Consider the following 18,913-nt stretch of genomic DNA (forward strand, 5'->3'; position numbering starts at 1 on the left):
TGTACGAAGATACTGGAAACGATAATAGGTGACTTTTGGGCTATACCAACCCCCGGCAGGTCTATCGAGGTGGGCAGTAATCTCCGTTGGTCCCCCAATTGTATGACGATACGGCAACGTATGGGGAGTGATACGGTGTTATCTCAATATACTGTCACCCCAGTTGAAAGGCGCAGGCCTGAATCCTTAACAATACCCCTTAGCATGACTTCTATCATGAGTGTGGAGCCTGATGCCATAACTAATTGGGTATCGGACTTCAACTCTGACTCCACGGGTGCCATTAACAGGTTGCCCGGGTAGCCGTGTATTGGGTAAGCTAGCACCTCTCCATAACTCAGTATGAAAGACGTGAGGGTGAAGCCGGTGTTCTTAATTTCGGTGACATGCCCCTCTTCATTTAAAGAGATGTAAGGTGAGGTGAGGATTATGTTGATCAGCCATTTGGGTTCTTTAAAGGATGCCAGAGGCTGCCGTATGTAGACACCGTCTCTTAATAACAGGACGTACGAGGCGTCTTCCTTGCCGTGTGTGACGTTGGGGCGATCGACTATTGCTGCCCGCCTATACACGTTACCTTTCAAGCGTAGGGCATACAAGGCGCCTTCCTCGCCAGGCTGGTCCAATACCTTCCGTGTCTCCTAGATCGTTAAGTGTGGCGTTGGGCCGATGCCGATTGGCCATTGCTATAATACTATTACGATATAGTTTCCAATTGTTTTTCTGATAATAGTTCAGGGGTGCACTTCACCCCCATGAAGTGTATGTTGTCGGGTAGGAAGATCTTGGTTAGTGATATCGTGTCTTCCACAGCCACGATGACCCCCTGCAAACTGGTGTGGGAATCGACACCCACCCGCACGTACACAGTGCAAACCTGATACTGGTGCCGTTTCACCCACCCGAGTTTAACCCCCTTCACTATTTCGACTTCATCTGTCGATGGTTGCCCTAGGTAGACTTTGATGATCAGCGTGGAGTTCGCCGGTAGGCTCGCCAGGACGTTGACCACGCCAGCGAATTCAGACACCAACTGCAATGCCCCATCTTGCACTCCCGGTTTACTCGATAGCATGTGGGCTGCCATACTGGCGACTGGGCTGATGACTACGCTACGCCTCTGAGCCGGGACGTAAGCCACGAGCAGATTTCCGTTGTTCACGACTTTGTTTAGGTAGTTGTCTTTGTTATCCGTGAACACGTAGGGGGAGCCGAGCCTAATATTGAGAAACCAGTCGCCTTTAGCGGGTAACAACACCCACTTGTCATCGTCGGTGAAGACGAGCGTATATGGCTTGTTTCGGGCGACGGTAGTGCTCTCAACATCTTCTAAGTCGAACAGTTTGCCCCCGAACGATGGGTATACTATCCATTTATCATCACCGGTGTTGACTAGGGCGTACCGAGTGTTGACGACTGCTCTTGAGGTATCTACTATATCACCTAGGGCTCCACCGGAGGGGACTTCAACGCGTTTGTAAATGTTGTTTTTCAGTTGCAAGGCGTACAATTTACCATCTACTCCGGGGTTGTCGAAACCGCGTGTGTCCCCGAGGTCAGAGATCCCCGCATTGATGTATTTTTTCAACTTCATCCCGGGGCCTTGTGCGCTAGTCATTTTATGTGTAGCGTTATGCTGAGGTATCCTATATTCACAGGGTTATGATTTATATCTAACGCCGATATTATCAGCTCAGGGATGTTGCCCCGGGTTAACCTCTTATACTGCCGCGGTGAAAACGACTCGTTTCTGCAGTCGTTGTATTTTTCCATTTTCACCGGTACGGCTCTCAGTATCGTGGAAGGGTGACCCCCTTGAATGTTGTCCGTTGTGCTCAGCTGGCCGAGATAATTGCACAGCTCTCGGTACGGTACTAGGTCGGGTAACTTCGTGCCTGTGACGGTAGTTGTTGGTTTTATCCCGTCAGGCGACATACCGAGTTTCCTCGCCAATGGCCGACCGAGCCTCAAGGAGTTTCTTCCGTTGTTGATTAACACCACTGTGCCGTTTGAGTCGTTCATCTTGAGTTCGGCTCCCAGGGGCTTGAAGACCTCGTCGCTTAGCGAGCACTGCGCTGTAGTAGCCGTCAGTTATCTGATTGCGAGCGCCACTGACGAACAGCTTGTTGTTGTTGACATTGATGTTAGTCCATCGCGGTAGGTAGGTGATATCGCGAGGAAGCGACGACCGAGTTGACCCGACGTGTTATCGATCGCGTGCATCAGCTGAACGGCTTCGCCGCTCATTATTCCTGGAAGTGTTACGTACATGTTAGAGTATATATACCCATTATATAATACTTTAAAAATGTACAAGCCGGGAGTGTTTTACCCTAAACTGGACATAGATTTCCCACACAAGATCGTGCTCGCTGCTGGGTTGTATTTCGATGCCCAGTTTATAGATGTATTTGCTAGGTATAGGTTTTCGGTGACTAACGCTAAGGTAGTTCATGCTTGGTTCAACAACCCGATGCAGTTCTGGCAGAATCAACTCAACTTCGCCGTGTGGTGCGCTACAACGGGGTGTGGTGTGACATTGACCGACACTCGACGGGGACCGCTGAGTCAGTCTGTGTTCACGTTCCACGTGTACTACCAGGTCAGGCGTATCCTCAAAGAGATCAGCGCTCCCATCCCACAGGACAAAGCATGGGATGCAGTAAACAACCAGTACGATAGATGGGCCTACGAACGCGTTTGCAACGAATTCGAACTAGACCCGAAGACGGATTGGCGTTTGCCGGGCCCGAAACATGGGTTGGGTATCCCCATCGCTCACAATATGCATATCGCGGAAGCCAGCAAACAGCTGGTGAAAGATTGGGGTTACAAGTCGTATCATATCACAACAAACGAGTGGGATGACCGTTACATGGCTTTCGATGACAGCAAGGATTACCGAGTCTGGAGGTTCGAGCAGGGGCCCGCGGATGATTGGAAAATGTTCATGCTGGACACATCAAAGGGTTTACTCGTGCGGCACGCGAAGCGCTTGAGCGACTCGATTCGAACATACATGTAGGCTGTTGGGTGCACAGGCGCATAAGCGCGTTCCAACATCCTCGGTAAAGGGGACTGCTTACGACGGCGCAGAAACAGTTCGTTGTTAGCGTTGAGGATGCTATCAATGCTCAGTTGATCTACCGAGTGCCATCGCTACCAAGGCGTGTTGGAATCGCCCAGTCGAAAGTCGACTACATGTTCGACGTGGGACTGTACATGGCTCCGAGCGATATGCAACTGAGAGTAAAAAAAGTGGTGGGCTACAACAACGAAATAGTCATAGCCACGGCAGACCAAAAGTTGGGCGTCAACCCCGATGTTAACACCCCCCAAGTCCCGCCACCCACGACCGGTGAAACAGGTATAGTGGCGCCACCCCCAGAGGCTAGGGTTCAACCAACAACCCCACAGCCCCAATCCAATCAGCAGCACATCGACCGTAAAACAGCCCTGGTGGTTGGCGGGGTCGCGGCCGGTTTGGGACTCATTTGGTTAAAAATTCCTTAGCCGCTACGTACACCAGACCCACCACAGCGACGATGGCTGCCCACAGGTTTTGACCGAGCCACGTGGCAGTTTTAGCCAGAGCGCTCAGCAACCACGAGACGATGCTACCCAGGATGCCGGGTAGGGCTTCGGCGGCCTTACCAGCCAGTTTAGCCAGGGCCTCCCCGAGGGATTTCAGGTGTTTTTTTATCCAGTCTTTGGCGCCACCAGGGGGTGTTGGTGTGCCCCCACTTGGGGGTGTGGGGGTACCCCCACTCAATGACACCACCAGGGTTGATATGATGAAGCCCAATGCAGTCAGAATGCTGGCGATAGTAATCCCTTGCTCTCGGAAGAGGATTCGGATCCTGTTGGCCGACGTGGTGTCCTCATTTAGGTCTCGATCGATGGTTTCCCGTACACGACTGATCTGTGATCGGTGGGCTTCCCGGTTCTCGTCTTCCAAGTTTTTTATTCTCTCCTCGATACGACGTTTCATATCCTCGTCGTCCGTTTCGGTGAGTTTTACTTTCTTGCGAGCGATGTGCTCGTCGACTTCGTTCAGTTTCCCCATGTTGTTCACAAGTTCTCCGCGTACATGTTTCAAGGCTTCGTCTAGGCCTCGCAGTTCCCTCAGGGTAAATTCGAGGCCCGGCAAGGGGTTGGCATGGTACGTGGTCAATATTTTTTCGAGACTGTCTGATGTTTCTTTAGCACGTTGGGGTACGTCCCCGGTATTACTGAGTTCGGGCCTGGCTGCTTGCAGATCTTGGACGACCTTCGGGGAAGCTTAGGTCGCACGCCACCGTAATCTATGAAGCCTAGTTCATCATGGAGCAGTTGACTCCCACCAGGGCGACTGGTGAGTGTTGACAAAGCATACGGTCCTTTCCCGTCTTTTTTCATGATATCGACCCCGGGTGAGCCTTCAATCGCAGCGTGCCCTTCTTATCGATGGTAAACTTGGCATAGTCTCGCCCCAACGGCTTCATGTTCTCTCTCTTTTCAACTGCATCGTAATAATCGTCGACGGACGGCTGTACAAGTTCAGCACTTAAGGGGTTGTTCGTGAATGTGGTGTCATCCTCCCCGGAAGCCTGGGCACTATCATCCCACATATCATCCATAGGGATGTACTCATGACCGCCTTCAGCCATTATTTAATATTAAACTTTTATATTTTATCTATATAACAATGTATGGTAGGAAACTAGATCCTTTCCGAAGATCAAGAGAGCCTCTAGGCGTCAGAGCCGTGCGCCAGTCAGTGACCATCACCAACAATCCCAGCAAGATAGACCAGAACCAAACACTGCTGGTTAGATTTCCAAACCTGGGCCAGAATGACCTTATCATACCAGGCACGGTTCGACTGACGTTCAACCTCACCCTGACCTCCGACAACGACAAACGCGAGCTAGTGCGGAATGTAGGCCGAGCCATCATCAAGAAAACCACCATCAAGATCAGCGGTAACGAGGTGCTGAGCATCGACGGCAGCGACGTGTTTCACTGCTACGGGGACCTCTGGAAAAGCGAGGGAGAACGCGTCAATGACGTGTACCAGGGCATCAGCAAATCGACCCGGTTGCGCATGGGATACGGCTTCACGGCAGACCAGCTAGACAAGATCACAGACGGTGAAAAGGCCATCGCCCAAGCGTACGGGAACAGGTTCTGCGTGCCGCTCGACTTCGAGTTGCTCACGGAACACACGCCGTTTTACCAGGGCGTGCTGGGCGATAGGCTTGAATACGAGCTCACGTTTAACGACTACAGCAAAGTCGTGCGTACGCCGAACGGTGATGAGGCCAGTTACACCATCGACAACATCTCTCTGGAGTTCGACATGGTCACTAGCCAGGAGCTGGCCAGGCAGGTTCGAAACCAGTACTCGGGGAATTGGCCATCCTGTACGACCGCATACTGAGGCATAGATCGGTCGTGCGGGATAAGAGCGACACTGTGTGGAATATCAACCTAAACGGCCGGCGCGATGGAAGAAAGGTATCCTGGTCGTCCCCGTGGAGGATTACGAGCCGTTCCGAAGGGACAGCGAGAAGTTTTTCAACCCCGAGATTGAAAAGGTGGAAGTGACCATCGAGGGCGTGCCCAACCAGCTGTTCAGTCATGGTATGAGGGCATACCAGCAGTGGGATGAGATAAAAAAGCTACCGGCCAAACAACACCACATAACCAAAGACCTGGACCTATCCTCTACGCAGGTCGGTGAATACCTGACCACCAAGTACGCGCTATGGTTGGACATGCGATCCACGGATGACGATAATCTGCACGGTAGCGGTCGCTGCATCGACAACGGCAGCGAGGGGATTACAATCCAGATCACCAAGAAGGCTCAACCCGCGGGCAAGTTGAAATTATATCTGTACGTTATTATGGACGCGCAACTTAATATAGATAATGGGAGATTCGTGCAAGCCATCTATTGATTTGCCCCGTGACCCACACTGCGCCATAGTGTGTGGGCAGACGGGCTGTGGGAAGACCGTTTTCGTGCTGGATATGTTAGAGGGGTACTACCGGGATGGGTTCGATAACATCGTTATCATGTGCCCTACCCTGCACATGAATAGCACGTTCACGGAAAGACCTTGGGTGATGACGGACCCGGACGTACACAAAGTCGACCCGGGGACACGTCTGCAGGACTGGTTGAAGGCTTATCACAACAAATTTAAAGGGGAGTCGACGCTGTTCATACTGGACGACTGCAGCGCTAATCGTGAGATAACAAAAAAGAGACATGCTATCGTACCTGGCCTTCTCCGGCCGGCACGCAAAGCACAGCGTCTGGGTACTAACGCAGAAGTTCAAGTCGGTGTTGAAAGACCTCAGGGAGCAGACGCGATTGGTTGCCTTATTTCACTGCAAGGACAGAGATTCGTTCGAGGAGTGTTTGAGAGAGAACGATGTGATGAGCAAACATGATAGGGAACGTGTGAAGAAACAGCTCGCTGAAACTAAACATGCTAAGCTAGTGCTCAAGACCGACCAACCCGTGGCCTGTAGGGTGTTTTAGCTTAGCAATGCTTAGCAAATGCTTAGCAATGCTTAACAAAGCTTAGCAATGCTTAGCGTTTAGCAATTAATTGTTACAGTTCTATACGATGGTTGTTTTTTAAGTTCTCTCCGTGTGCAACTTAACCTTCATTTCGCTGTGTTTCGCCTGCATCGGGTATTATATTATTAAAACTAAAACTTGCTTATTACATTATAAGATGGAGTGTGATGAATTGCTAGAACAACTGTTGGTGCCACAGTCGCCACAGGTGAGTGACGACAAGCGAGAGAGACTGGTGGTGCTGGCTGTTGGCGGCAAAGCCAAACATTACTTTGGGGACTTTACTCCCGATAAAATTCACAAAATGTCAGCCGAAGAAATCGATAAGCTGTACGCTAGATACGAGGCTAGACTCGGGGCCGAGATGACAAAGACTATAGGATCGGCTATGACCCAGATATACCCAGATGTCCTTCCCATTCCCAAAGAACGCCGACTTTACCTGTGGGAGGACCTTGAGAAAGACCCTTTTATTGAACACGCCTTGAGCTCTATCAGCTGCGTGCTGTACCACAAATACGGTATGTTTTTAGCCCCGGTGACGGCGGCGATTATCACGGCAAAGCATTGCCAATTTAAGAAGGGGAAAAAAAAAAATAATAGTATACAAGATGGATGCTGCACAGGAGGTGACACCTTCGGAGGAGACCCCACCCCAACTGGGGGAACCCCAGACCCCTTCAGAGGAAACCCCAACGTTGGGGGAACCCCAAACCCCCAGGGAGGTGACCCCTACAGTCACCAGGCAGAAGAACCCTAAGAGAGTAGCTGTCGGTAAAAAAAAGTTGGTCTAACCAACATAAAAGTAACACATGGAGCCGGGCTCCACTCCTGTTGATTGCAGGCGCAACTGCTGTCGTGGCTATCTCATGGTTACATAACAAACAACCCCGCAGGGAGCCCCGGGAGGAACCCCCACAATTAGAGGTCAACCCACATATCATGTTATAAATATATATTTTTTATAATATACATAATGTCTGAGGGGAAAACGTTTGTCAACGGCGCATACCCACGCCACCGTGGTCGCCAGTCTAGCTGTAGGGTACGCTAGGTTGACCAAAATGGTGCTTAAACAACCGACTATCAAGCTAGATTTCAACCTGCAGGATATGGGTATGCTCATAATGAACCTGGGTATGGCGATGGCCACCAAGGACATCCTAGTAAAAGAAGGGATCCTACCGGAAAATATTTTGAAGTAAATGTAATTATATATAGGATGGCTACGATCGCCATGATGGTCAGAGGGGCGTTAGTAAACGCCCTGGCATTTTCCGGGAGTAATTTCCTCTTCTCGAAACTACGGGAGTCACACGCGGCTGAGATACGGAACGACACGACCTGGCTGTTGAACGATTACAAGCAGTGCAATCGGAGTACGCGAAGAGCCGTGTCCAGAGGATCGATTACATTAACGAACAACTCAGGCGTGAGAACCATGCCGTTAAAACATTCCACGATGTCGACGACGCAGCGAGAGAATACTACCTACTAACAGGTAAACAGTTAGACCCACTCCATAAGCCCACACTCGCTCAGTACTACACACCATCCCCTGGGCAAATGGACCGGGAATTGATCTTTATCGTGCTGGGTCTAGCAGCGACTGCGTTGGTTGCAAAACAATTAGACTAAGTACTCATATGGGTATACCAAAGATGAGACCTGCTCCGTACCGATGCCAATATATACTTATGGGGAAGACAGAGGCCTGTGGTAGAAACTGCAAGACTGAGGGGTACTGTTGTTTCCACATGGGAAGCCCGAACTACACGTGTTCTGTGTGTGGTGTCTGGGTGAAAGGGCACTATTGCCTATGCAAAGCTCACGGGGCAAACATAGTCAGGCATCATCTCATCCACGAGATGAAAAAGGACTACAGAAAAGAACGTAGGCGCCTCCTCAGGATAGCAGTGTAGTGACCCAATTAAAGACTGTGGGCACACCTAGGTATAACAATGTTTGTGGAAATTGAGCCCAGGGAAAGTCGTTGCCTGAGAAGCTGGAAGATGGATGTGGGGGAAAGTATAGATATCAGTGTCCTCAAACCCATGATTGTTAGCGAACTATATAAGGGGTGCTCGTTTACAATCATGGTGAAAGTAGGGTTTGATGTGCCGTGGGCTGGGCACACTTGGAATTACTTTGATGCTGGCCGAGTAGATGTGCATGGGGAGATAGATATACTTGTTGACGACTCGTTGCAAGTAATACAAAACACCCTACTATGCTGCGCATGTTCCGGGTGGGTCGAGGGTATAATCGATAAGGTCTATCTAGATATTTACTAAAGGATTTTATGGGCACCTCACTATTTTTTTATGGTTGGAGGAGTTACCTCCCTTGCCGGCGGCCCAATTAGAGATCGATATACTTAGGCGTGTACGCAACTATGTCTACTACTCGCGAGCTCAAGCAGATCGCCAGGCGGCGGGGTGTAATTGGTTATTCTCGAATGACCAAACCAGCATTGTTGAGATTACTAGGCCTACAAGCCCCTCCCACGGTAAAACAACTAAAACTCCGAGCAAAAGAGCTTGGGTTGATGGGTTATTCCCACCTGGGGAGAGCCGGGTTAGTCGCATTATTAAACGACCCCGTAGCAAAGCCCCCTACTGTAAAACAATTAAAAGTTGAGGCACGCGATTTGGGGTTGGCTGGTTATTCCCGTATGAGGAAGCCACAGCTTGTAGAACTATTACAGCAGAATAGAGCTATTGACCTAGAGTTCATGCGAACTGAGCGCGCTGTAGGTAACTATTTGAGAGGCTGGCGCATGCATGTTGATAGGAACATAGACATCACAGATATCAAGCCTCTGATAGGTGATAAAGTCAATCAGGAACTAAACAATCTGGGAAGTATAAAGTTTCAAATCACAGTGAAAATGTCACTCGATAAACAGGCGGGGAATGGGGTCACTGAGTACATTCAGCCTTACTTCCGAGGTAAACAAGAGGTCGTGACTCATACAGAGACTATAGACGCATCAATCGATACCAGTTTTCAGCAGATACGAGAATACCTAGAACGCTACACACACATGGGGTCCGGGTGGGTTGTTGATAAAATCGATAATGTCTATCTAGACATAGCTAACTACGTGCCGGTCATACCTAGACTTGCCCCCCTACTACAAAGCAAAACAGGCCATGGTCAACGTCAAGAATAGAGGAGACGATTGCCTGAGGTTAGCTATCAGGTCAGCCTTGTTTCCAGCTGACACTAATTCGAACAGGCCTTCCAGCTATCCCCAAGATGATGGGCTCAACTGGGATGGTATAGATGAACCCACCCCCATATCTCAGATCACTAAAGTAGAAAAACAGAATAATATAGCCATAAACGTCTTAGGGCATGAAGGTAACACAACAATAGTGCACAGGGTCAGCCCAGTGTTGGATCGCCGCGTGATCAATATATTCATGACCCAGCGAGGTGATAAGTATCACTACACGTGGATAAAACACCTTAGCAGGCTGTTGCATGACCAGTCGAAACACGTTGGGAAAAAACACTTTTGTATACGATGCCTACACGGTTTCACACGAGCTGATTTATTAGAATCCCACCGGGAGGATTGCCAAGGTGTGGGGCAGACGGCCATACGAGTCGACATGCCTAAGGAAGGTGACAATATCCTAAAATTCGACAACCACAAGAACCAAATGTCTGTGCCTTATGTCATCTACGCCGACTTTGAAGCCTTGGTCAAACCCGTTGAGGCTGCCGCCCGGCAGGGCCACACAAAAAACACAGGAGCATGAGGCCTGTGGGTTTGGATACGTGGTCGTCCGATGTGATGGGAAAACAAAAGCTCCGGTAGTGTATAGGGGTCCCGACGCGGCTGAAAAGTTTCTAAAGTGTTTGCAGGAGGAAGAGAAAAGTATTAGGAATGCACTGTATACAGTCGCTCCCATGCGTATGACCCAAGCCGACAGGCTAGCTCACGACTGCAGCACTCTATGCCATGTGTGTGACTCACCACTGAACGGTGATTCGGTGAGAGATCACTGCCACGTAACCGGTAGTTATAGAGGCGCCGCTCACAACGCGTGCAACCTCAAGCTTAGAATCACCCCCAAGACAATAAACATCCCCGTGGTCTTCCACAACTTGAGAGGGTACGACTCTCACTTAATCATGCAGGCCATCGCGAAAGTCGACAGCAACCTGACGTGTATCCCCAACAACATGGAGAGATACATGTCCTTCAGCTTGAATGGCCTGAGGTTCATCGACTCGATTCAGTTCCTCCTGTCGTCACTCGACAGTCTGGTCAAGGCCAACGATAACTTCCCCATCACCGATCGATACACCGACGCCGAGACTCGACCCCTGCTGATGAGGAAGGGTGTGTACCCCTACGAGTACATGGATGGCTGGACCAAGTTCCGCGAGAGACCGACTACCCCCATCAGAGAATTTTACAGCAACCTGACCGACTCGACAATATCCCAAGACGATTACTCGCACGCGATTAACGTATGGAATAAACTGGGCTGTAAGAATCTGGGTGACTATCACAACCTGTACTTGAGGACAGATGTACTGCTGCTAGCCGACGTGTTTGAGACGTTTAGGCAGACGTGTTTTAAGCAGTATCAACTCGACCCCGCATGGTACTACACCAGCCCAGGTCTGTCCTGGGATGCATTGTTGAAGAAGACCGGAGTTAAGTTGGAATTGCTCACCGATTACAACATGCACCTATTCATTGAGAAAGGCTTGCGAGGTGGGATTTCCATGGTCTCTAAACGATACGCGAAAGCAAATAATCAATACGTGAAGGGCTACGACCCGAGCAAGCCAACCAATCATATTCTCTACCTCGACGCCAACAACCTGTACGGCTGGGCCATGAGCCAGTATCTACCCACAGGGGGATTCGAATGGGCATCGCACGAGGTCGATGTTATGAGCATCGCGCCAGATTTGAACAAAGGTTATATCCTCGAGGTGGACTTAGAATACCCCAAGGCATTGCACACATCGCACAACAGCTACCCCCTAGCCCCCGATCATATGAGGGTTAACACAGACTGGATGTCTGAGTACCAACATAACTTGTTAGGTGGGCGGGTGGCAGACGTTGAAAAACTAGTGCCCAACTTAATGAATAAGACCAAGTACATCGTTCACTATCGCAACCTACAGCTGTACCTGTCGTTGGGTATGAGGCTGACCAAAATACATAGGGTACTCGTGTTCAACCAGAGCCCCTGGATGGAGCCTTACATCAGAATGAACACGGACCTGCGAAAGCTGGCCACCAGTGACTTTGAAAAAAACCTCTACAAGCTCATGAACAACTCGGTGTTCGGTAAGACTATGGCGAACCTGAGGAAACGCGTGACCGTGAAGCTGGTTCGGTCGAATGAGGAAGACAAGCTCAGGAGACTGATAGCCAGCCCGGCATTCAACTGGAGCAACATATTCACCGACTACCTGGTTGCCCTACACATGAAGAAAAGCCACATCAAATTCAACCGGCCTGTTTACGTGGGGATGAGCATCCTCGATTTATCCAAACACCTGATGTATGACTTTTACTACAACAAGCTCAAGAAACAGTACGGCAACAGGTGTGAAGTGCTGTACACTGACACGGATTCCCTGCTGATGGGGTTTTGAACCAAGGACGTGTATGAGGACATGAAAAAACGCCTCGATTTGTATGACACCAGCGACTACCCCAAGGACCATGCCATACACAGCACGGTAAATAAAAAGGTCCTAGGTAAGATGAAGGATGAGTGTGCTGGCACGCCCATAGCTGAGTACATAGGTTTGAGACCCAAGCTGTACTCCATCCTGAAGGCCGACAATGGTGAGATCCGGAAGGCGAAGGGTGTTAAGAAGTACGTGGTGAAACAACACATCAAACACGCCAGATTCAAGGAAGCCCTGTTCAAGACCCGTACCATTAGACATAAAATGAACACGCTTAGAAGTGATGGGCATAGGATATACGGACTGACGATAAACAAGACGTCCCTGTCTCCGATGGACACTAAGCGCTGGATAGCTATTGATGGGATAAACACGTACGCGTACGGGCATGAGAAAATTGAACCAAGAACATAGGTGTATATATATATACACGATACCATGTCACAGAACCAGAGAAAGTTTGAGGCTAATTACTACAGCCCGCGTTGGTACTGGAAAGGAGCTAGCGCCGTACATAAGCTGGCTAAAATGGCGTGAGTACCCCCGGAGGAGGCCAAAGCGTGGCTTGAAAAACAAGCCCTGTGGCAGATCTATTTACCGGCACCACGCTACGTACCTAGAAGGAAGTTCGGTATTAACATACCCAATAGCGTTCACCAGGCCGACCTCCTGTTCCTACCCCACGACAAGAGGTACAAGTATGCCCTAACCGTCGTGGACTTTGGCTGAGCGCTTATTCGGACATCAGTATGCGAGAGAGATGACCAACCCGGGGAAGCGATCGACTGAATGGGTAGCGCGGTTACCTCAGGTGGTGTCAGCCATCAACCACGAAATCACCCGCCTCACCGGCAAGAAACCAGCCGACGCTATCAAGCTAAAATCAATAGTGTCAGAGTCGGCTGCGCCATTGCGTGGGAAAGAGAAACAGATACCAGATAGGGCCCTAGTGAGGTACCTCTACCAGCCGGGTGAACACGAGGGTGATAGTCGTAAGCGAGCCACCGATCCTATATGGTCAGTCAAAACTTACAACATAGATAAAGTGGACATCAAAGCCGACGAGCCGAACTTGTACTACTTGAGAGATGGGCCAGGGAGAGGGTTTGTTAGAGAAGAATTATTAGTCATACCGTACGGCACAATTTTACCCCCTGTCAACACGTCATAGTGCACGTCAAAAGTAGTAGATACAATGGTGGCGAGATCTAAGGGCCTGACAAAAGCTTTATTTGTGAAATAAGGCTTTGCAGAGGCTTTTGTTGGACTTGATCTCGGACTATCATTATATATACTACTTCACCTTTTCATATGAACACACAAAATTTCACCATGATGATGGGGACCATGCAAGTGGAAGAATGAACATGAAAATAAGTTATTCCCTTATTTTATCACTTTCATAATGTATATATCAAGTCATAAGTTACCTGTCAATTGTTATCCAAAACCACAGATGATACAATAAAGGTACCAACATTGTCAATTGATTGAAGCTCTGTGTGTATGTTTTCACAATTTAGATCAAGGGACATTACTCTGATTAAAGATCAAGATGGTTTATTGTACATAAGGCCTCTGGTCCATACACATACTGTTGTAATGACAGGCAAAGTATGGACAGTGGGAATAGTGGAAAGCATCATAACATCGTAGAATTTGTTGACAGGAGAAATCAGACTCTTCCTTAATGACAGTGAATGTGTTAAAAACAGGGCTAATTTTACATGAATAGATTTGTCTTCTGATGATAAAATTTCCCTTGCAGTGTGACCCAAATATTTCTGTGGAATATACTCTTTTCTTAAATCGGCATAAGCATCACATATAAATAACAGATGATATTCATCTTCGGTATCCGCCATACAAGCAGGGCAAAATCTTAGATGTTTGTTTTACGGCCAGTTATTGATCATTATATCTGTCAAACCAAACTAAATCTAATAACTATTTCTAAGTGTCTTGCTTGTAATATTTGATAGATATCTCTCAGGTTTGATCATTGTTTTAAAGGATCTATTTATATATTAATCAAATCTAGAGCTTAAACGGAGGGTATTCATCCAATTCTAACAAAACATATCAACAGCTCTTTGACGAAGTTTGTTCACAAACAGCCACTCATTACCAACACCTTGGAAAATCCACAAATCCATACGAAAATAACAGATATCTTATATTTGATGCCTATGTTACATAACCAAGATTATCTAACTTAAGCAGCATGTTGTAAGATTTTTTAGGTAGACGCTGTTCATGCATTCTCATTATTTTGAACCAGTATTTTATGCAACATAGGTGAGAGTTTATATAAAGTGTGTATCTTCCACATTCTCCACACACCATATAGTTTGGGTGAGTGAGTGAGTTTAGTTTTACGCAGAACTCAGCAATATTCCAGCTATATGGCGGTGGTCTGTAAATAATCGAATCTGGATAAGACAATCCAGGGATCAACAGCATGAGCATCGATCTACACAACTGGGATACAATGACATGTGTCAACCCAGTCAGCAAGTGTGACCACCCGATCCTGTTAGTCGCCTCTTATGACAAGCATGGGTTACTGAAGACCAATTCTAACCCGGATCTTCACGGGTCCCATATAGTTTGGTGTTGTAATGTTAACATTAAGGAACTTCTTACATGCCAATAAATGTATTTTTTCCAATCAGTTCCAAAGTCTGAAAACCTCATATTTCGGCCCCATACAAAAGCATTGGTTGAATCTGCATCCAAAAGTTTAAAAAAACATCATCAGTGATAATGGGTAGAGTGATGAAAGTAATTAGGCTAGAGCTTGTTTTCCTTTTGCTGATAAGGCAACAGCAGTTTCACCCATATTCAATGTATAATCAAAAAGTACTCCAAGATATTTCTATTCAGAAACTATTTGCATTGAAATGCCATTATAAGACCATTTTTTGCCATTAGCGAGTTGTGCACCCCTTCCAAATACAACAATATATGACTTATCAAGGTTAACATCTAATTTCCATTCTTTCGAGTAGTTCTCCAAAATGTCCAATTGGTTCTGTAAACCTACCACTGAGATCACGTCGTCAGCAAACAGTAACATTAAAATCTCAAAAATATCAGGGTATAGTTGTACACCATGTTTGCCTTTATCAATTATTTCATTTTCTAATTCACTAATGAAGAAGGAAAAAAGAATACTACTCAACAAACATCCTTGCTTCACACCCAATGGGCACTCAAAATAGTCAGTGAATCCCCATTGCTAGGTACACAAGCCTTTATGCTGGCATAAATACCTTGTAACATAAGTAACATTTGCCATCTAATCCCGCCCATCTTAAACATAACCATAATTTTTGTCAATTTACTGAGTCAAAGGCTTTCTTAAAGTCGATAAATGCTACACATAATTTATGTTTTCTTCTTATTAAGTACTTTTGCTCAATTGCATACAATGTAAAAATATGGTCAGATGTAGAATAACCTTTCCCTAAGCCAGCTTGTGTTTCAGGGATTTTATCTCTAATATTTGCCCACATGTTTAATCTTTTGTTGAGGATAGATGTAAACAATTTACCAATACTACTAGTCCCAAATATGCCTCTGTAATTATCAGGGTTATTGATGTCACCCCCCTTATGTAGAGGCACTATAATAGACTGTGCCTAGGAACATTTCCAGTAGTAAAAACATAGTTAAACATTTATGCAACAATGAAAATATAAGGTCTTTGGAAGATTTTCTTATCTCCACTAAAATCTTGTGTGGACCAGGTTATTTTCCGCTTTTAAAGATTTTCTGTGGCATCGACAATTTCGGTTTCTGTTATTACTGAATCAAGGATTTCGGCATCAATCTCTGTATAACCACTGGTCTCCAAACTAGCCTTAGTATCCAGCAACCTAGTTGTATCATTACAATCAGAATCTTCATAAAAATGTGAAAACACAGAACGGAAGTGTGACAACCACTAGTCTGTTGTTATATTACAAGCCACATTATCTTTACTTTTCAAGGAACGAATCTCCCGCCAAAATTTACCAGAATGTTGAATGAAAGTGCTTAATGTTTTCAGTCAGAGATCTCTTGTTTTTTCTCTTATATTTTCTGCATGATTCTTTGTATTTATTTCTCAAAGTACAAAAAGTCTTTCTATTGCAGTCGTTTGATGTGGGTCTAAATTTCCTAAGCGCTTCCTTGCCTCACACTTTGTGGACCTATACTCGCCATTTAAAGGTTGGCGTCTTAACATCTTGCATCTAACTGCATGTCTTTTCATGCATTTGGCTGCATCCAGTATATGACTTACGAACTGACAGCATCATCTAGATTAATGTCAACATATTCAGTTAAACTATGGAAAAGGGCATTAGCTTTGTCCATTAAGCAGGCTTTAAAGTAAAATAAAATTCACCATAGCAGTACTCTCCTTAGCAACAAAAGTCCATATGTGCAGCATATATTTAACAATTTTCGACCAAAAGCGTTTATCACACCATTGCTGGAATTCCTCTTGCTGACAGGATCATAATCCCCATCAATACAGGGAGAACCAATCATGTCAGCAGCCTCACGTATACAAGGATTATTCTCAGTTGCAATCCTAGCATTCATATCGCCACAAAGAAGCAATTACTAAAGGAATTACACAGTTACTAAAGGAAGAGTTATTTTCAAATAGGAATTCCTCAAGCTTATCAGGGGCGGTGGGGTAGCCTTGTGGTTAAAGCGTACACTCGTCATGCAAAGGACCTTGGTTCGATTCCCCACATGGGTACAATGTGTGAAGCCCATTTCTGGTGTCCCCCACTGTGATATTGCTGGAATATTGCTAAGAGCGGAGTACAACTAAACTCACTCACACTCACTCACTCAAACTTATCGAGTGCACAAGAGAAGTTAACTGTATGATACCCAGTCAGAGAGATATATACACAGATAAGTACAATATCCTTGGTAAAGCCAAAAACATGTTTGCAATAGTAGTATACGTGATGGTGCTACTGCATCACTTCCTCCTATGACACTATTTACGTCAAATAATTCTCCACCAATGGTAAAAAAATATAGAAAACGATGTCGACCATAGTTTGATGTCCCACATATTGTTTTAATGTTTATTTCTTCATTGGAGGTAACACTGTGTCGAGAGGTACGATTAGTAATTCCTTCAGGTAATACAAATAGGGTAGGCCTTCTTTGATATCAGCCCGATCGATACTATACGTTCTGATGGACCACACTGGATCCGTGGCGCAACATCTATCCCCTCCTTCAAAATCAGAACTATGGTATCATACTTACCATGTAAAGCCAGTTGACCTACAATACCAGCACTATGGTATCATACTTACCATGTAAAGCCAGTTGACCTACAATACCAGCACTGTGGTATCATACTTACCATGTAAAGCCAGTTGACCTACAAAATCAGCACTATGGTATCATACTTACCATGTAAAGCCAGTTGACCTACAATGCCAGCACTATGGTATCATACTTACCATGTAAAGCCAGTTGACCTACAATACCAGCACTATGGTATCATACTTACCATGTAAAGCCAGTTGACCTACAATACCAGCACTATGGTATCATACTTACCATGTAAAGCCAGTTGACCTACAAAATCAGCACTATGGTATCATACTTACCATGTAAAGCCAGTTGACCTACAAAATCAGCACTATGGTATCATACTTACTATGTAAAGCCAGTTGACCTACAATACCAGCACTATGGTATCATACTTACCATGTAAAGCCAGTTGCCCTACAATACCAGCACTGTTGTACTGCACCTCTTTCATGATGGAGAGTGATGCCAAGGATACCAAACGGCCAAACATCCTGCCATTCCATAGTGACAACAATTTGCACTTCACAGCATCTGAAAAATATCACATAAGTTCTTGTGACTATCAAGCCAAAACAATTAATTTTGCTAGTTCATGCTTTCAGCGAATTATCTCAAAGCGTTCCACCATACCCTAATGCATAACTTGTGTAGTTTAAAAGGACTTGGGGACCTAGAAATAATACTATTGTCTTTGGTATGTATAATATACCATGATAGTTTCATAGATTTCCACAATTATATTCCAGTAAGTACGGTTCTTCTCATACAAGTCTTCAACATACAGGTGATTCCAGAGGGAGATGCGAGTAGTCTGACATCTGTAAAGTGTGACTTCCTCAGCAGTGGGTCTTGGGCAACTTGTTGTCTTGGAGACTAGTGCTGTGAGTGTAAGGAGAAGCCTTTCCGATTAAGGCTGTTTCCCAACATAAGACTTTCTTTGAGAGACTGCAGATCCATGTTACTCAGGAGATAAAATTGTCTTGGCTTCCTTCACCACATGAGGGATGTCATTATCTTAGAGAGCAGATCCTGACCAGGGCTAGTGCATCATCTGGGTTTTAAACAATGAATATCCCATGACAACTGATCTGCAATGCCCTTAGAAGCACAAATGTTATAGAGGCACAGAAGTGATAGAGCCAAGACAATATTGGAGGTAAGTCGATATCCGACACCGCTGCCAGTTGAGCACTAACAGGAGCACTAACAGGAGCTCTAGGATAACTGCAGAGTGATTTTTATCTAAACAATGCCAGATAGCCGAATTAACAGAGTGCAAATCATCAGCACCATGTGGCGAGATATGTCCAAAGTCCACTGAGT

The 18,913-nt window shown here is 46.3% G+C and overlaps 1 protein-coding gene across 1 annotated transcript in view; it reads right to left on the minus strand.

The window, feature by feature from the left end:
* LOC124278110 (vacuolar protein 8-like) overlaps positions 1 to 18,913 on the minus strand; it is a 214,022-nt gene that overhangs the window by 22,222 nt on the left and 172,887 nt on the right. Inside the window, exon 12 of the mRNA XM_046713857.1 lies at positions 17,987 to 18,121. The gene's annotated coding sequence lies outside the window, so the exon portion shown is untranslated. The remainder of the gene's footprint in view (positions 1 to 17,986; positions 18,122 to 18,913) is intronic.

This window comes from Haliotis rubra, unplaced genomic scaffold (genome assembly GCF_003918875.1).
Source record: "Haliotis rubra isolate DU_JTF1 unplaced genomic scaffold, ASM391887v1 Scf231, whole genome shotgun sequence".
In the NCBI taxonomy this organism is placed as follows: domain Eukaryota; kingdom Metazoa; phylum Mollusca; class Gastropoda; order Lepetellida; family Haliotidae; genus Haliotis; species Haliotis rubra.